This window comes from Watersipora subatra, chromosome 9, assembly GCF_963576615.1.
Source record: "Watersipora subatra chromosome 9, tzWatSuba1.1, whole genome shotgun sequence".
NCBI classification, from domain to species: Eukaryota; Metazoa; Bryozoa; class Gymnolaemata; order Cheilostomatida; family Watersiporidae; genus Watersipora; species Watersipora subatra.
In genome coordinates, this window is record NC_088716.1 from 1,840,352 (window position 1) to 1,861,247 (window position 20,896).

The 20,896-nt window shown below is 43.4% G+C and overlaps 1 protein-coding gene across 1 annotated transcript in view; it reads left to right on the forward strand.

The window, feature by feature from the left end:
- The window catches only part of LOC137403553 (uncharacterized), a 411,606-nt gene that overhangs the window by 9,152 nt on the left and 381,558 nt on the right, over positions 1-20,896 (forward strand). The window lies entirely within an intron of this gene.

Sequence of the window (20,896 nt, forward strand, 5' to 3'; positions counted from 1 at the left end):
GTGTTGCTACAATTAAATATAACTCAAGATAAATACCCGTTTTTGATTAACATGTAGGTACTGAGTACAATGTTTTATATTACATTTTAGTAATAATCAAGCACAAACAGTAAATAGTTAATTAAATTATTTAAAGACTCAAGTAAGTACATGTATGTTAAATATCCCAACATATCAGCTACTCACACTGAGATAGCAACAACAGTGTATAACTTATAGACACTTGCTAGCCAATGTCACACATAGTAAGATAGCTAGTGACAGGTGCTAGTCAAGGTCTTCTAATTAAGGCTACTGTTTCTCAGATAAATTCCCAAATACCAAACACTTAGTTTAAGGGAAGATAATAAACAACATTGAAGTCAAGGATGCCTAAAAGCTTGTTACACTTTTCAAAGACACATGAAGTTTTGCTTGGAATAATTGTTTGTCTGCCCATTGGAAAATGTGGCCATAGTTGTGATAAGGTACGCCAGCTCAAATAAATAAAATTACATATTTTATTTTTGGTCAGTTTATCATGTGACAAGGCAAGCTAGCAGTATGTGAACACTATTTAAGTATTGTTACTTTTCTAAAGACAAAGTTTGGTACTAACAGCTGCAATCAAAAAAGAGTAGATACATTCTTTTCAATTTATTTCAACTTACTGTGAAACCTATAAATGAACGCTACCTCCATTTGAACATCGCTTTGACATTATTTTAACTTTACAAACCCATAATTGCAAGTGAACAGTAGAAAATTGTTCTCAAAATTGTACTAATAATGAATCGATTCCATTAATAACAACTAAATATAATTAACTTTGAAAGCAACACCGTATAAATAATTAATAACTGTATCAGAATAATAGTAGTTCCTTTGTTTGACTCGGCCTTCATACTTTGATGTATGTAAAAAATGGTTTATATTTACGATGGTATGTGAGCGACTAGTTTTAGTCTAAAAGTGGTGCTTAGCGATGCTGCTATAGGTTTATCATTTGCGGGAAATGCAACGTTTAGGTGTTTCGCTCTGCTCAAAAAATTGTTTGCACGCTAATATCGTTTAGTTCAGCAGCGCAGAAGGAGAGTTGTAGTCAAAAACACGTTATGAAAGATATTGAGCAGCCAGAAGATGTTTGTTCTATCGACTGCAACAATCAGAACGCAATTGGCGAAGCTAACGAGCAAATATTCAGTTTCAAAAAACTTAATTCTTGTTTATGCAGGTAGTAAGTATGGTTTGTTTATATCACTTGTTCGTGAATGTATACATTTGTGACATCTGATAAATTATTACTAAGAAGCTTGTAGTTCCAGATTTATAGCGTATATTGTTTAATAGCATCCTTGCAGTTATCCTAACACGGCTTGCGATGGATCGAACCTCATAACTCCTCTGCTATTGCATGTAAATGTCAGATTAGACTGAAAACTGTAGCAAACATCTCGATGAATCAATGAGCTTGTATGCACCAATGTTCAATATAAATATGCAAAATAAAATAATTCGAAGCACTAACAAAGTGCAAGGCAGGGCAACAGAATCACGTGCTATACATATCATTGTGGGTTAATTGCAAGCATTAGATATCAGCTGGTAGAGATATTACTCGGCTTCCCATGCTTGTTATTTAGAGATCCTCAACAAGTTAACAGATTTATTGCTTTCAAAAGGGTTAATGACATTAAGGGTTAAGACATTGGCTTTGCCTGTAAAAGGGTCAAACTTATCTTCCAAAATTCAGACAGGTTATTTGCAAAATACAACGCCGCAATCTATTTGACCGCCATTATATGTGAAAGGTTAAAAAATAGAATGCAATGTCATTCAAAAAGAGATTTCACGGCAATTTTAGTAGTAAACAATTCTAAATTATAAACTGAATATCCTCTGACATACCCTCCAGGTCAACTTGCTCTGTCATTCAGCAAAGGTTCCTCCGCAGATGACATAGTTTCATACGAGCAAAGTACAGAATAATCCCAATGTATAGTGAGCGTACATTGTCAACCTTTGGTTGGGCGTACGCATTCCTCAGATAGTTATCGACGAGTAATAAAATTCTTGATGATATCAAACTTTTTATTCCGTTGACCTGAAATTGTAAAAGAAGATGGTACTGTCCTTAAATAATTAGCATGACTGTTACTCACCATGACGCGCCTAAGATAAAAATTCCATATAAACACACAAATTCTTTAATAAATAATACAGGAGTGAGGGAGGATGGAATTAAAACATGTGATACCAATTCTCTATCTGTTTAGAAAACAAGAGAAACAATTATAAACAAAGTATTATTAATAACTTACTAGTTATAGTTAATAGCTATAAAGTACTATAAAATACTATTATTACTATTATAATTACTATTATTACTTGTTACTATTATGTGTTACTGAGAGTCTCACCATAGAGTTGAACTCCAGCCCTCTGTATCCCACTCAAGGCCCACCAACTATCCTCTATTGTTGAACTCAAACTGACAGTTTTTAGCTGTTCCCACACAAGAAGAGACCACCCAAGTTGAGCTATTTTAAAGCAGTGAATGGAAATGAAGAGAGCACTCAACCAATGTGACCAGCTGGCATTCACCAGATTGTTTGTCACATAATATAGCTTGTAAGCAAAATTTCAGTGAGCTACTGTATGCTGACTCTCACCTCACCAATTTGTGACAATCACCACAGAAATTAGGTTATCTGACACTCCTTGATAAACTAGGTTAAAAAATCGGCAGTGAAACCTGTGAGTGATGACAGAATTTTTGGTAATCTATTTAGTAATATATTATAGTACAAATATATTTTTAGATAGCAATATTAATCTTATGTGAACATCCACTCTCTTCCTTTGTGAAACGAACAATAGAAACACTGTATGCCTTGACGAAAGAGCGTTCCAACTGGTAAGAAATTTGAGATACAAGATTAATTCTGAGCCAATACATGCCTTGAGATATGAGACAAATTAGAGATACTAGCATACGAGACAGTTTCAATGCTTACGAGAACAGCATCACTCATTCTTTCTCCTCGGATAAAAATGATAAAAAAAGCTAGCTGTGAGTGAAAGTGATAAAAAGTATAAAAGTGAAGCGAAATGATCTTAATCGGAAAATATAAAAAAGGAAAACGAAATTTGAATAAGCTTAAGGTAAAATAAAAACATTTACAATTGTATCCATAATCAGCTAAATTAATTTAAGTTAAATGTAAAGTATATTTACTGTTGCATAGACAAATGTGTAGTGTTCAGAATGAGTTGTAGTCAAGTATTTCCTAAACCACTGCTAGCCTCTACTGTCTGTCTCAAAGGTGAGAACTCTATACAGTACTGCATATAAATATGTTGTTTTATTGTAGACCATAATCATTAGATATGTACTTGTTACTTTGTGACTGCAGGCAGAGAATTAGAATTAGGTGGTGAATTAGCCCAATAAAAAACATATTTCCATTGTATTATCCACTTTAGCCTCCTTATTTTACTGGAAGTAACCAATTAATTCCTTTTTTAGTAATTACATAAGAAAAATTGTTTTGAGATATAAGAATTGAAATGGGAGCTATGTTCCAGAACTCATTAAGCTCGTATGTTGAAGTTTGGCTCTATTTCTATTGATGAACAAGAAGATATTAAACGGGAGATAAAAAGTAGCGAAATATCATTTTGCTAACATTTATGTATCATAAATATTATTATATCATTATTATTTTATGTATTGCTAGTCAAAGCATCTCTAGATGCTTTGACTAGCAATACATAAAAATACTTTGATATCCTAAAATAACACTTTCCCTATAACAATTCAAATCTGATATAACGTAAAACCTCTGAACGCTACCTACATTTGAATACCACCTCTATTTGACTGTCACTTTGACCTTTATGAACCCATAATATCAAGTGATCAGTAGAAAAGAGCCCAAAAAACTGTATTGATAATTAATCGCTAACAATAAAAATATCGTTATTAATGTAAACGATACGATTATGTTTGAAAGTGATAATATTTATGTTTCGCTTCGCCCGTAATAGAGCTAAGTTTATCTTTCGAGAATTCTGACGAGCCATTCAAAAAGTACACTGCCTGCCTCTATATGAATGCCACCTCCAATTGAACACCACTGTAAAAAAAGGTAGAAAATAGAGCGCCATAGCGTTCAGTTAGAGGTTTTCCTGTAATATATTTTAATACACAAGGTGAACATTTGAAATTAAAACCAAGAAGATTCTTTGAAGTGAAAAATTCTAGAAAAGTCAAAACTTTCCTCACTCTTGTTTTCTATTGGACATGACATGTACTAAGCCTTTAAAGAAAGTACTGGGATGCTGAAACTGGAGCCAACCACTAACCTATCTGGCACGACACTAAAACTGCCAGAATAAGCCAGTAACTGGGAAGGGAACAGCACACAATGTAACAGGAAGCCTACACAAGAAATACGGCAGCTACATGTAGTTGTGATGATCAGGGAACATGATGAGCTGAGATAAGCAAGTCTTGTGGGTGGTGAATAAGGGAATATATCTTTAAAAATAAATATTAGGAATGACATGAAATCTCTCTAAATAGGTAAGGCATAAATGCTCTGATAATGAAATGCTTGTTGTAGAAGATTCATGGTTGATGAACGTGACAAATGCTCTTATTAGTGTCACTGATTGATCATTTTCTAATCATTAGAGCAATATGCATATGGAGTGTAACTCCCAATTTACAGACATGTGCAGGTCTATGTGATACATGTAGATAATCAAGTATCCCTAATTTATGATATATATTGTTGCACCATAGTTGTTCTATTCCATCTGCTAGTTAATGAGGCTGAACAATCAGGTTATTTGAACATAGAAGAGCACATAACTCCTGAATGTAAAAACAGTATAATATCAAGACCTGTTTGATGCCAACTGTCATATTGGAGACTGTAAGCAACCAAAGGGACAGAATAGCCTTGAACTATGAGAAATTTATAAAAATACACTGTTACAGTGGCAGTCAGAGTAAACATAGTCATCAGTTCATGGTTTGCTCCAATTTTAAAATATGGCTGACAGCATCAAGCAGCAGCACTGATAATGTAAACATCGGGTGCAGCTGTATGTAGATGCTTCAAATGAATGAAAAGTTGAAAATTCTAAATTTGAAAATAGGAGTACAAACGCAAATAAGATGACATGTTGCTTATGTCATGTGACTTAACACCACAATCATGGACTATTGTGTTGATAGTCTAAAAATAGAATAGGGTAAACTGACTAAATAGATGATAAAGAGAAGACAACTGAATAATAAAAAGCACTGGAAATCTGAAACTAAAAGATAAACTGATATGTCTCTCCTTTTATCTCATCAGACTTTAAGAGCATGCAAACTCACAGTCAAGATTAAAACTGATGAGTGAATAATGAGACGGCAAAACCACAACTACTAAAGAACATATAAATACTGTTTGAGAAGTGTTCTGACAACTCCCAAAACCTCCAGCTCAACTTGAGGTTTCAACAGAATCATTTTGTTATTAAAGCTTGCATACAATTAATGAACATAGCTTGGCTGGTTGTGACTGTGTGTACACTGCAAATAGCTTGAGGAAAGTTTTGGCTTATTGGAATGACGTCATTCCAACAAATAGGGAATAACAAAAGCACTGACTGAAATGGAAACTAGTGTTTGGGTGTTGTGATTGTGTTGGAAACTAACATAACTGACTCATTCATAATATATTCAGGAGTATATTAATGAGCTTATGATGGTAGAGCTAGCTGAAGGACTTGGATGAAATATGCCTGATCATAGTTCTGCAAAAGTGTATATCCATATATATGAATCTCAATGTTGGTGGTCAGTCCAGTTATTGCGTTTAAAAATTAGGAATAAAAAATCTGCCTCGCAGATGATTTGATCTCAGAACCTCCCTGTCGGCAGGCCAGCAATCTAATCCACTACACTATGATAGCAAAACTTTCAATGGCTGCTAGCATTTTTATTGCATTGGTTAAAATAATCAAGCTTGAAGCTCATGAGGTCATTAACTAAACAGTTGATTATAGTTACGCAAGACAACTATTATTTAGCCGTCTGCAAACGCGGTCATTGTTTTAGTAAATATAAGTTTAATTTCGCTAGCTTACCAAGTATGTTACTCAAATTCATTGTGTTGTTGTTTATCCCTCGTACAACTCTGCCAGGCATTTGGCTAAAATACGTTAATGTGGGAGTCGGTCTGTCCAGTGATAGAGATAAGATTTTAGTGACAAAAATACACTTCACAGAGGATTGGATATTGGCACTTCCAGTTCTAGAGGCCACGCGCTTACCCATTAGATTATGCCTTCAACTGAGTACAGCAATCAATAATAGTGAAGATATTCATTACGTTGGTTATGATATGCATAACGACATTACATCTCATGCTGGGCTCTCAGCCTCACCAGATGAATGCACGGCGTAGCAGGAGTAACAAAAGCAACTTATAAACAGTTGTAGGTAGTATAGCGTAGAGATGGCATTTGTTGTTTGAAAAAGTGTTATTGACTACCATTGGAGTTGTCCCACCGATAGTGATAGTATCGAATTATCAATGAGCAGACAGAGTTCACCGATAGTTATCAAGTGACTTGGCAGCTGGTAAAACTATCGAATTATCGTGCCTGAAGAGATCGAGGACTGTGGGAAGGAATAGGAAAAGGTGATCGAGTTATCAGGGCGTTCAATTTATCAGAACACTGTCACAAGTCTATGTATTTATTAGTCGATAAATGTACAAACTATATATAAATCAAATGCATAGATGGCTTGTTGCAAATTAAAAAGCTTCTAGTGTGAAGTTTAAAAAAAATTTCATCAGAAAGTATCGAGACCTTTCTATCACTTGAGATTGGTTTGTTGTTTGACGTCTTGTGATTGCCAGAACGTTTTCAGATGAAAAAAACCAAACTTGATCGCTGTTGAAATGCTCAGAAAAAAAGGCATCTTTTTTGAGCGTTTTAACCAATGATACACAGCCCCCAGGAATGATATACAGGGGACTGTATATCACTGTTTTAACCAAGATCAAATTTGCCGATATTCCTTTAAGTTTATTCGAAGGTTAGTTCACTTTTCTTAGCTTTTGGAGGGCCATCGCTAATCAGATGATTGGCAAAATTTGATTTTTGCAAACCTTTAGAAAAGTCGTTATCGAAAATATCTTGCAGATGATGGTAATAACGATGTCTAAGAACTACTAAAAGTTGAGGTTTGACTCTATGGCTTGAAATAAAGTGATATTCTATAGCGATAACAACCGTCCTAGTGGCCATTGGGCAAAAAACTGTTTGAGTTAACCAAGTTGAGGTCGAGTTATCTAAAGCAATTTATCATTGCGTGGGAACGGACTAAATAGATCCGTTCGAGTTAATCACGTGTTCGAGCTATTCGAGGGCGATAACTATCAAGTTATATTTTTTATTATTAGTCGATAACGAGATATTTGTTTCGGATCTTTCGATAGGCTAAAAATAGGCAACAAATTCATATCGAGAAAGACAACTATCGACATCGACTATCGAGCAACCCTAGTATAGTGTAAAAGTAATGTGTTAGGTAATATAGTGTAGGCATTGCAATTGTAATTGTAATGTAAGGGAAATGTAAAGGGCATTCACTTAGTATTATATGAGTTTAATACGTTACACAAAGGCTACAGTTTAGACACCCAAAAAAGTTCTCACATGTCAGGCAATGTCTCAGCGTCATGATTTTCCTTTTGGCCATTTTTAAGGAAGACTAAAAACTGACCAAAGTATAGCCTATATGATTAGATCACACTTTCACAAAAAATACCAGGAGTACAATGATTGATGATGAGAGTGGAATGAAAAAGTGAAAGGTCTTGACAGTTTAGAATATTTTTAATCTTTCATTTATCTACTATATAAACGGCAATCATTGTCTGTGTGTGTATGTGATTGATTGTCCGCGGTATAGAGCGGTCTTTCCTTTTATCGTCGTACGAACTTCGGTCGTACGAAGCCAACTGAATTAGGTAATATGTGTAGTAACGGTAAATAATTTATAGAGCGGTCTTTCTTTTTTCAATCGGTCGAACGAAGCCAACCGAATTAATATGAGTACTAATTATCGTAATATCGTAATTTCGTAATATGGACTATTAGCCGCTACTTTTCTCTGACGATTTGAGCCAAGCAGCTTATATAAAGGTGTGGCGATTCTGTTGTTTTTCTTTCACCGCTTGAGCGCATTAACCGAAATCCCCGGTTAGCACGCCGTGTTTAAAGCAACTTTCCTGAGTTCTGCGGCCTATACAAAGGTGTCTATACAGCTATACAAATGTACTATTCATTAAATAAAATAAATTAACGAGTAGTTATTTACATGCAATAGTATTTACTGCCAACGTGTACCGAGAAGGTCGCGTAAACGTTTGTTTCATGGAGCCACTGGAAAAACGCATTTCTCACCTACTAAATTTCCACATCAAAAAGGTAAGTGTTTCTTATACGATGTTGTATTGTCTATGAATTGCCACATCTCCACTACTTAATAACGTTGGATTTGCCGCTGTTCGTGATAGTGGGTCATGTTCATTTCCTTCAGCAGCCGAGTTACTAATTTTTTTCCAGCTACGAGTAGGCCTACTGTAACTTACTATTACAGAACTTTCACGAGTACTCCGAGCGTTGTGATACGCTATTGTGAAAAGAAAGAGAGCAGCTGCTATCGACTTACTGTTACCCTGCATCAGCCATGACCAGCTATACGTCGCCTGCTCAAAAGTAGGCACACGCCGAAAACTGTTTCTTCATACGCCCGACAGAAAAACCAAAAATGTTGTCTATCCGCATGTGTTGCGTTGAACTAAGGGAGAGAGAAAGGGAGAGAGAGAGGGAGAGCGAGGAGAGGGGGGAGAGGGAGAGAAGGGGAGAAAGAGGGAGAGGGGAGAGAGAGAGGGAGAAGAGTGAGAGACGGAGAGAGGGAGAGAGCGAGGAGGAGAGGGGGGGGGGGAGAGAGAGGGGGGGGGAGAGGGAGAGAGAGAGCGAGGAGGAGAGGGGGGGGGGAGAGAGAGGGAGAAGAGGGAGGGAGAGACGGAGAGAGGGAGAGAAGGAGAGAGAGAGGGAGAGCGAGGAGGAGAGGGGGGGGAGAGGGAGAGAAAGACGGAGGGAGAGAGACGGAGAGAGAGGGAGAGCGAGGAGGAGAGGGGGGGGGGGGAGAGAGAGAGGGAGAGAAAGAGGGAGAAGAGAGAGGGAGAAAGAGGGAAGAGAGGGAGAGAGAGAGAAGGAGAGGGGGGAGAGAGAGGGAGAGAAAGAGGGAGAAGAGGGAGGGAGAGAGAGACGGAGAGAGAGAGGGAGAGCGAGGAGGAGAGGGGGGGAGAGAGAGGGAGAGAAAGAGGGAGAAGAGGGAGGGAGAAAAAGAGGGAAGAGAGACGGAGAGAGGGGAAAGAGGGAGAGAAGGAGAGAGAGAGGGAGAGCGAGGAGGAGAGGGGGGGGGGAGAGAGAGAGGGGAGAGAGAGAGAGAGGGGAGAGGCGGAGAGAAGGAGAGAGAGGGGGAGAGAGAGGGAGAGGGGGAGGGAGAGAGAGGGGAGAGAGGGAGAGCGAGGAGGAGAGGGAGGGGGGGGGGGGTGGGGGGAGAGAGCGAGAGAGGGGAAAGAGGGAGAGATGGAGAGAGGGAGATGTAACTGCATATTTGGAGTTGTTTTACAGTATGAAAGACAACTCTCAATAAACCTTATGCTGCGCGTGAATCTATTCCTGTAGAGGGGTAATGCAGCTAGTTTTTTATAACTTAAATGTTTGTTGGTTACAATTAGTCTGTTTCTGCTTACAGGTACAACATGTGTGACTATTAAAATTGGATTTCGGCCATCGAATTAAGGAACTTTGCATTATTCTCTCCTATTATGTCTCTTGCATTATTGCAGAAGAGAAAGCACAAAAAACTGTTTTAAAATACCCAAGATTTGTAGCTACGGCGGGTTCATGATGGCGGCGATAAATTGTTGGTTTGTGGGCTTTTAAGAGCTTGTAATCACATCTCGACATATTTTGTACCTACAACACAGCATAGTAAGAAGTGGTGAATATTTTGATACCAAATAACTGTAATGTAAATTTCGTTGCAAGTATGCCTTTAAAACTAACGCCTCAATCAGCTATTCAAGTTTTTGCATTAATTCAGTTTGGTTAATCATCATGTTTTTCTGTTTAGTTCACAAAAAACAATATAATAATTTTTTATAACTTATTATTGCCTCTAAACTAGTAAAACTAGAAATTAGCTATTAAATTAAGGCACTTTGCTCAGATCTTATTGCAGAAGAAAAAGCACAAGGAAGCTGCTATGAAAATACCCAGTATTTTTATAACAGGAGGCGGTGAGAAGAAAGAGAGAAAGGAATATTACAAAAACACCGCACCATTATATTGACGTTTCCAACTGTACACATATTTTTGACAAGTGATAGCGGGCCTAAACTGAAGCCTACTGTAGCCTGTAATATATCAAAATTCGACTTATAGCAGCTACTGTAAAATATTATGTTAAGAAATCTTAACCTCTCCACTGGGCTGGTTACAAACACATGAATCATCAATGCCTTAATGATTGCAGTTGCCCAAACACATTTGCGCCCATATCACAGCAAGGTTAAATGGTTAAAATAATATGTTCATCGTGAGCATATTTTTTCACTGCAGCCGCTACATCTATATATTAAATTTTGGTGTATGAAGATCTGCAATGGACTTACATTTCTGCCAGACATCGATTTTTACAAGTTGTGTACTATTGGATGTTTTGAGCGCTAAACCTTCCTGTTTCTAGGTTATGTGATGTCTAATTTCTGTTGAGTGTAATCGAAGAGTAAATGAGATGTTGTGATGTTTGAACTACAGACTTCTCTGTTGCTTCTTACCACCACCATACACAATGCATGTATTGCTAGCGATATGAGCCCGTTTTTAATTTTTTTTTTCTAATGTACCACCTATGCTCATGAAACGATAGCCAATACTTGTGAAACTACCATATACATTTTCATATTATAAAAACTTGGAAGCACCAAGTAGCCTACTCGTGCAAACAGGTAAAACGTTTGCACTATTTCAACAATTTCAGACGTAGATATTTATGCAAAACGTAAGTTATTTAGTGGAACTAGGCTGGCTTTACTCTAAATGTTGTCTTCCTTGCTGATATTGTGCTACGTATTTTTGTCCATGACATCGGCTGTCATTCTTGGCGCAAGTTAACACTAATAAACTTTGAGTGACACTGCAATTCTTCAAGTATACATTTAGCCACTGAATCGCCAAACGCAATATAACTACAGTGAAGATATCAAAACAAGCTCTTAGTAAAAACAGCTCTTTTTAATTACCAATATATTATGTTCTCCCACACTAACGCGCTGGCCAAGTGGTGGAAAATCCAATTATAATGATGACGATAATAAGAGATCTGACCAACTTACGTTGACCCGATAGCAAAAAATACCGCCAAAATAGTATAAAGCACCAGTTAAAATACATTGTTGAACATTCATAATTATTGAAAATTGGTTAAATAATTTATCAAACACATGCATGTACAGTCTCACAGACAACATGTGTAGATTCTTCTTGAGACATATTTGGCTAGCGCGTAGCCAGAGCGTGAAACGCAGTAATAAAACATAATGCGCTCGCGGTGATATAACCTTAGTTCGATAGGTTAGCCTAACGCGACGTGTCATACCACCGCAAAATCAAATTTGCTACTTTGGAAACTTTTAGAAGAAACTTCCGTTATAATTTCTTGCCGCTGCGTTTAATTATAACACGAGCAATCATTTATGAATCGTGAATGACAAGTTCCAAGCAGTTAGGTAATAAAATTTCCGATAGGTTTTGAGTCACATTATTCTATCAGTAGCATTGTCTACCGTATACCGGTAGGAGGGGGGTGACAGTTCTCTTGTGAGAGTTACGTTTATGTTCTAAAAAAGTACCCAAAGAAAATGGTCTATTATAATGATCAGCCAATACATGTGTACGTCCTGTATTATTTTTTCGAACAAGTTCTCAACAAATACACTATTATAAGCGACTCCATTTGAGCTTTTTATGATAAATGCGCTGGCGGCCGCGTTGAAACCTCTAAATTTTCGCCACGCGTTTTCCATTCCGAACCAACCATGAAGAACACTATCACAAGTTATGAGGGCAGGTAGTTAAATTGTACGGATATTTTTTTAACTGGCATCTATTTGTATAAATATAACTATTGTGTTGGATCCTGCGACCAACACGTAGAGGCGAACTGGGTCGGCTTACTCTACCGGTCTGCATTCACCCTCCGCAGGGGCCGTGTAAGTATTGCCTGTAGACCAACACGCGGAGGCGACTAGGTCGACTTACACCACCGGCCTATTACAACCACCTTACACCAGGAATTGTTCCCTGGGAGATATTATGCTCGTTCGACAGGGTCGACCTGAGGTCGACGGGGTCGACAGTGTATCTATAACCCTACTCCCAAAGCACAGTCCGTAGACTGAGGCTTGGAGTACGTAAGTGCTCAGTGTGATTCTGTTATTGCGCAAAGTAACAGAAGAGTGTGGGTCCAAATGCAAAGCATGTATTGAAAGAACTTATTAGGCCGAAGCACGGCCTTAAATATAATCAGATATGCAAATGAGGTGGCTAGGGCCAACCTCTTCTAGGGGCGTGACTACATAAAAGAACAACAAGAGAACACAACTCTAATGACAATAGCAAAAAGGAGATGGTAATGCATGTTTCCATCACACACGCCGCCCCTATAGACGTCTACCGGCTATATATAAAACCACAAGAAAAGAAAAAAAAGATACAAGACATATAGGAAAACACCAACTAGCTACAACAAAACAAACAAAGAAAAATAAGGAAGTATAATAATATGAGAGACCCCAATTACTAAACGTACCAAGAGAAATACTGATAAACCATGTCAACCGTGTCATCTAGGAGGTCGACATGCGATTCGCCAGGTCCTCCAGACGACGAGCCGCCCGTCGGAGGTTGGAGGCCTCCTCTCGCAAAACGTCCACTGTGACCCGGGGTCGTACGTCCCCCAGCCGGCTCTGGATGCTGCCTATCGTAGTCAATCTTCTAGGAGCTGGGACCGGTCGTTCCAGCTTGGGCGGACTGCACCACTTCTTCTTCGGGGGAGAGGGGAGAGGTGCCTGGGGCCCTCTTCGCGTAGGCGGCTTGGTTTTAATTGGCCCGTAGGGTGTGGGCTTTTCGAAGGCTGGAGGATTATTTAATTGTACCTTTTTGCTCCATGCCGGGTAGCTATTTCGGTCGACTTCGTAGATGGTAATTCCTTTTCCACCAAGAGCCTTCCGTACCTCGGCATCTTTAATTCGAGCCTGATGTTTTGCAATGGTATCTCTAGATGTGGAGTTTCTCCCACATTTGCAGAAGAAGCGTGTAAAATGTTGGGCTATGTGAATTCTGCACCGTCGAGGGGTAGATAGTAGTTGTTGGCATAGTGGACAGCTAGTACCCTTCTCTCGACATAATTTCGAGATCGTCTTAGCTGTCGCCTCCGCGATCCATTTGGTCGGTAGTGGGGAGTGTGGAGCGTGATTCTCCTTCAACGAATCCGTCTCCGAGTCATCCAGGGTTTCACCCGGCGCTGGGTGGAGCTCCAGTGGCATGATCTTTACTTCGGGCAATAGGGGTAAAGCTCCGATGATCGGTGCAGCCTTCTTCACGGTTTCTTTAGTGACTTCCATGTTGAGAAAGGATATAGGTGTGTGCGCCTCGAGTTGGTAACAAGTAATGAGCGCGTTCTGTCTGGGGCCCAAAATGGCCGCCTTCTGACCTTGAACTCCGAGGGCTTCTCCCGATTGGACGGTGCTAGTGTCGTAATCGGCCAAATACGCGGGAGGCCTCCTGATTCGTTGGGGCCGTGATGCATTCCCAGCCCCGGTATCACTAGCCTGGGCTCCCGTGTTTTCCGTGGTTCTTTCCTCCTCGGGTATCAACTCGCCGCCAGGGTCGGGGTCAATCATCGAGGTAGGATTGTGTTCCCCTGGGGGGACCAAGGAATCTCCCCTGGGAAATCGAAGTGCTTCTGACCTTCCTGGCGACTGAGGTATTCGTAACTCCGTCAGTTGGCCAGGCAGGGGCGGCTCTGGAATAGCGACTTCTGGATTATCGTTTCCTCGTGAGATTCGCCTTCTGGGTTGACCCCTCATGTTGGGATGGCGAGCAGGCTCGACTTCAACTGGGGCTCGTCCTTGTTGCACCGGACTGGGGCGACAGAGTCTTAACCTTCCCTCCGCTTGGATAGATCGCTGTCCATACCTCTCTATTTCGTAAGTATGGTTTTCGTGACTCCTTAACACGCGATAGGGCCCCAAGTACTTGGCTGCCAGCTTCGGGTTTTCCCCTCTTCTCCGCCGCTTGCTTAGCAACCACACGAGGTCACCCTCATTGAATAGCGGAGGCTCTCTCGCATCAGTTGACACAATTTCTATCTCGGAGGAGAGTGTGGGCTTGTATCAACCGGTCGTGGACAGTCTGAACATACTCATGTATGCTTGCGAATGATTCCAGCCTGTTCCCATACAGCAACTGGTCAGGAAGACGTAGTTCCCGACCCAACATCAGATAGTTGGGTGTTTCTTTAGTGGCGGAGTGTGGTAACCCTCGCAGCGTCCGCATGATTTGTGGCAGTAACTGGTCCCAATCTTCCTGTCCTCTGCCCAGCAAGAGAGCTCGTAGGGAGTCACCCAACACACGATTGTTTCTCTCAACCACCCCATTCCCTTCGGGGTGGTACGGGGTGGTCCTAGATTTATCGACTCCCCACAAGTCGCATAGCTCTTGGAATAACGAGGACTCGAATTGGCTCCCCTGGTCGGTATGGATAACCTCGGGTAGCCCGAAGTAACTAAATATCCTCTCGTCTAGGATCTGGGCTACCGTTGGGGCCGTAGCGTCGGGGATGGCTAAAGCATCTGACCACCTAGTGAAATGATCAGTGAGCACCAACACCCAGCTATTTCCTCGAGGGGTCTGAGGCAGGGGTCCCACCAAGTCTACGGCTAGGCGTTGCCATGGCCTCCCGGCGTACAGCCGTTGTCTATTCCCGGAGGTCCGCCCCTTTCCTGTTTTGGCCCTCTGGCAAACTTCGCAAGAGAGGACTGCTCTCCGGATATCTCCGGCCATACCCGGCCAATACCAGTCCAATTGGACGCGTTTCAAGGTCTTCTCCACACCGCAGTGTGTTTGCTCGTGGGCTTTCCACAGGATTTCCTGTCTCAACGTTTTCGGGCATACCACCACCACCTTTTCTCGCCCATTCTGGGTGAGATGGAGGGTCAACACGCCCGACTCGTCGAGCTGGAGCTGGTGGAACATCCGGGCCAGTCGCTGCAGCTCGGGGCTGCCTACTTGCAGCACGGCCTCTTCCACTCCCCTCCGGTTCCTGACGGCCTGGTAAATGACCCCTAGGTCGGTAGCGGCTCTCTGTTGTAGTGCCCATACTTCATCCAGCGGAGTTTGTACCACCGTCAGTTGTTCTGGAACCTTTTGGACTACACTTTCACCAGTTCCATCAACAATTTTGGTTTCGCTAGTTACCTTGATGGCTTGGAACTGAGGATCCTGAGGCCTTCTGGGAGGGTGGTCCGACACTCCGGGTGACCCTGCACCGCCCGGCAGCCGTACTGGGACTGGACTGGTTGGTGTGGGAGTCGGGAGGCCGTGCCCTAAAACAGGTCCGCTGCCAGGTAGTCGAGGCCATTCATCTTCATCCAACTGGCGGAGGTTGGGACTGGATGTTCCTGTGCCTCTTGGTGGCTGTACCGGAACCTGGTCCACTGGCACAGCAGTTTCCCAATTCGTTCCTGGGGTTACTAAAGAGTCGCATATCTGTGACCTCGTTGGCCCTTGATCCCGCCTCTCAATAGCAGCACACTGTTGGCAGTCGACGCACTGTCGTCGACTCAATCCATCGGCGTTCCCGTGTTTATCGCCTTTTCGATGGATAATTCGGTATTTGTGCTCGGCCAGGCTCTCCAGCCACCGGGCCACCTGGCAAGAGGGTTCCTTCCTCCGGTGCAACCAAACCAAGGAGGCATGATCGGTTCGGATGGTAAACTCTCTGCCATATAGGTAGGGCCGGAAATGCCGGACAGCCTGCACCACTGCCAACAACTCCCTTCTGGTTACGCAGTAATTGCGTTCGGCGGAGGAGAGGGTCTTGCTATAGTAGGCTATGGGTCGCTCCTTGCCCTGCTGGACCTGGGATAACACAGCCCCGGTCCCTACGTTACTAGCATCGGTATCTAGCACGTAGGGCAAGGAGGGGTCGGGATATGCCAGTACTGGAGCGTGTGTCAGCGACCATTTGAGCCTAAGGAAAGCTTCCTGTTCCTCTTCTCCCCATTTCCAGGGGACCCCTTCGCTGGTCAACAAGGTGAGAGGTTTGGCGATCGAGGCGTAGTCCGGCACGTATCTGTGATAGTACCCAGTGGTACCCAAGTATGACCTTAACTGCGTCACGTCCTGGGGTGCTGCCCATCCACTTATGGCCTGAATCTTCTCAGGATCGGTAGCCACTCCCGTGTCGCTGACTATGTGGCCCAGGTACTTGACTTGGGTCTGGAACAAACTGCATTTAGAGGGCTTTAACTTCAGCCCGGCCTGTCTCAATCGCTCTAACACCTCGGCAAGCCTAGTGACATGACTAGAGAAGTCGGCTGACATGACGATGATGTCGTCGAGGTACAGCAGCAAGGTTTTCCAGTGTAGCCCTTGGAGGACACGTTCCATCAGCCGCTGGAAGGTAGCTGGGGCGGAGGTCAGTCCAAAGGGGAGCACCTTTCGCTCCTGGGCCTCGGCGGAGAGGGGTACCTGCCAGTATCCGCTCATCATGTCCAAGGTACTGAAGAACCTACTGCCAGACAAGGCGTCCAAGCTCTCATCAATCCGGGGGAGGGGGTAGGCGTCCTGGCGAGTGACACTATTAAGTTTCCTATAGTCTACACACAATCGCCACGCCCCGTCCTTCTTCCTCACCAAGACCACCGGAGAGCTCCAGGCCCCGTGAGCGGGCTCAATCATGCCTTGCTTTTCCAGGGCCGAAACCTGTCGTTCGATTTCGGCTTCCTTCTCGTGTCCTACACGGTACGGGTGTTGACGGATGGGTTGTGCCTCCGGGAGGAGGGGGATCTCGTGTTGTACCAGGGTGGTACGCCCCATGTCTTCACTCCCTTGGCTGAATACATCCGCATAACGGGTCAAAAGGTCTTCCATCCTTCGGTGCTCGGTAGGGGACGAGCAATGTGGTGCCGCCTGTTGGAGCAGGTCCAGCATGTGGGGAGGTACGTTGGAGACAGGAGGGGGAGTTTCTTTGGAAATCTCGGCTTCTCCCTTCGCTGTCCAGGGGGCCCCTATTTCGTCCGGCCCGACCCCAGTGTATTGTCCCACGACCGTTCCTGCCGTCACGCTGACGGGATGGTCGGTGGGGTTCATACAACGGATGGCCACTCTCCCCTTCTCACCGGGTTGGTGTAGGCTGGCGGCCACCATATATCCGTTTTTCGTTCCCTCAATTAACCCGACTGGCTGATAGGAGGAGGACGTGAGACGTCCGGCAACCAGGACCTCGGTTCGAGGGGGAAGCGTTGTGGCTCGCATTATTTGAACGCTGCTTGTCAGAGGTCGACCCTCTCGGTCAGTGCAAGTCAACTTCTGTCCATTTAACACCAACGTGGGTTGCTGAAAGTTCATCTCGCAGTGGTGGTCGACCAGGAAGGGCATGCCCAGGATGGCGTCCTCCTTCAGGGCACACACCACGAGAGACACAGTAACTTGGACACTCCTGACTCTGACCGGGAGAGTGATGAGTCCGTGGAACTGCAGCCGGGTACCATCTGCCATTTGTCCATAGTCCTCCCGGACCTCCAATTTGCTTTTGACATCTTTAGGTAACCGCTCAAAGACATGTCGTCCCAACAAATTAGAGGTGCATCCGGTGTCCACGAGGAATTGGACGGGCTGACCTCCGATGCGACCTGGCAAGAAATAGCTGCTATTATGCGGCTTCCATGATTCGTCTCCGTGGGTCCGTCTGGCTTTGCTAGTCCTCTGGGGGCCTTTTTTGGAAGGCCGAGACGGCTTTGGCCAGACGTATGTTTCGTCCTTGGCTTCTGAGGGTGGGAGACCTGCACACTCAGGTAAGGGTTGATATTGGTTATGCAAGGGGACCGGTGGCGAGCAGGGGGGGAGCCTGTGTCGCCTAGTCCGTCGTGGCTGTTGCCACTGTCCTTGCAAGGGTATATTTGATCCACAGTCAGTACTTCCCCCTACTGCTGTGGATGGTAACCGTTTCCCGACCTCGTGACTTGAGGCTGTTGTCCTTGGGAGGCTTGGGGGCACCGGCGTTGGGTGTGCCCTGCCTGGCCGCAACCCCAACAATTTGGTCCCCTTTTTTCCCCTCCCCGTTGTCCCAACAGCTTTCCTTCCCTCAGTCCATCCGCTAACCCCTTTATAGCCATCAGGACGTCGTTCAAGGTGGCTGATGGGGGGTCCGAATGGACGGGGGCGACTGTAGCGGGGGTAACCTCTTCCTCCTCCACCGTCATTATTAGGGGTCGGGCACCAGGCCGAGGAAGAGTGGGCTGGATTTGCAGGAACTCGTTCCCCGCCTGCACTGCTTCCTCCAAGCTCTGTGCCTTCATTGCTAACAGGTGGCGTTGGAGGGGCGTATTTCCCAGTGTCAGAGAAAACGCATCCATGGCCATACTGGACTGGTAGGCTTCTGGGAGGTCAGCGTACGCTATCTTCACCAGACGCTCCATCTCTGTGGCATGTTCTTGGAGGCTCGTCTTTGGTTCCCTTTTTAGGTGGAGTCTACTCCTAGCCTCTCTCGGGGAGAGCCCGTACTTCATGCGTAAAGCCGAGAAGATGGAGGCAGGTGAGTCCCCTCGACTGCAGCCTCTGGCTCCCTCCTTCAGGGTCTCCCGCAGGTGGAGGAGCGTGGCCTTCTCACTCCACTCATTTGCTTCCGCAACCTCTTCGAACTGGGAGATGAATAACTCTACATCCTCACTCCCATCGAACTTCGGAGGCTTGAAGCTGGCTCCCCCTCTGGGTATCTGTAAGGCTCTAGTGATAGCCTCTGTCAGTTGACCAATCTGGTCGACCTGCTGTAACTCTGCCTCAGCCAGATCTCTGGTAGCATTCCGTCGGCTGTTTGGCATGGTTACTAGGTTCGTCTTATAAGTCCTAATTACCGCAGTTAAATCCCACTGCTGCCACCAGTGTGTTGGATCCTGCGACCAACACGTAGAGGCGACCTGGGTCGGCTTACTCTACCGGTCTGCATTCACCCTCCGCAGGGGCCGTATAAGTATTGCCTGTAGACCAACACGCGGAGGCGACTAGGTCGACTTACACCACCGGCCTATTACAACCACCTTACACCAGGAATTGTTCCCTGGGAGATATTATGCTCGTTCGACAGGGTCGACCTGAGGTCGACGGGGTCGACAGTGTATCTATAACCCTACTCCCCAAAGCACAGTCCGTAGACTGAGGCTTGGAGTACGTAAGGGCTCAGTGTGATGCTGTTATTGCGCAAAGTAACAGAAGAGTGTGGGTCCAAATGCAAAGCATGTATTGAACGAACTTATTAGGCCGAAGCACGGCCTTAAATATAATCAGATATGCAAATGAGGTGGCTAGGGCCAACCTCTTCTAGGGGCGTGACTACATAAAAGAACAACAAGAGAACACAACTCTAATGACAATAGCAAAAAGGAGATGGTAATGCATGTTTCCATCACACTATGCACAAGTTTAGGCTCAACTGTAAGTAAGCATAAGTTTAATTGTACGATGACAGCTCAAGCTAAATTGATTGGAATTGGAGAATCCCAAGTACCATAAAAAAGAAACATTGCTTCATCATTGTAAGCCTAGTGGGTTGCTCTAGGTCTCGAATAATTTTGTTTGAATACCTCTTTTGAACAGCCTAAAAAGAGCAGATTGCACAACCTAGTGAATAGAGTAAACCTAATAAAATAGTTTGTAGGGATTGGCTAAGGATTTAAATTAACCGATTATTTTAACAGCTCTAGTTAAGGCAAGAATAATTTGTATTCATATTTTGTTATGATTAAAAAAAATTAATTTATATACTATAGATTCCCCGGCATGCAGCACACTACCAAAGTGATAATTGAAAAAGAAAGGGTACTGCCGGTTGAGAAATGCAATATTAGCAGTCGAATGGCACTGCAGTGCAATAGGAGAACTGCAATGGTAGCTGTAATGTACTGGGTGTTATTATGTACAACAAACAACAATAATGAAAGGAAAAGGTTATGTTTATATCTCTCCCCTGCAATGGAAGAAACGCAATATTAGAAGTAAAATGGCAAGCCGCTGTGTAATATACACAGGCTGGGGGAGGCTGTATATCATTGCTCATAGCAAGCAATAGTAAGAAGTCGTGATATTCATCCATATTTCTATAAAATTTCGCTGAATTCAAAAATCTCAACAGATTTTAGCTGCTTGATCTCTATAGCTGCATGCCTACTTGATCTCGATGGCTGCATGCCTACTTGATCTCTATGGCTGCATGCCTACTTGATCTCTATGGCTGCATGCCTACTTGATCTCTATGGCTGCATGCATACTTGATATCTATGGCTGCATGCCTACTTGATCTCTATGGCTGCATGCCTACTTGATCTCTATGTCTGCATGCTTACTTGATATTTATGGCTGCATGCCTACTTGTCCTCTGTGGCTGCATGCCTACTTGCTCTCTACAAACTTGATCTCTCTTGAACTATAGAAATAGATGTATATCTATAAAAAATGTAGGCCTATTACCTAATTTTGCAGATAT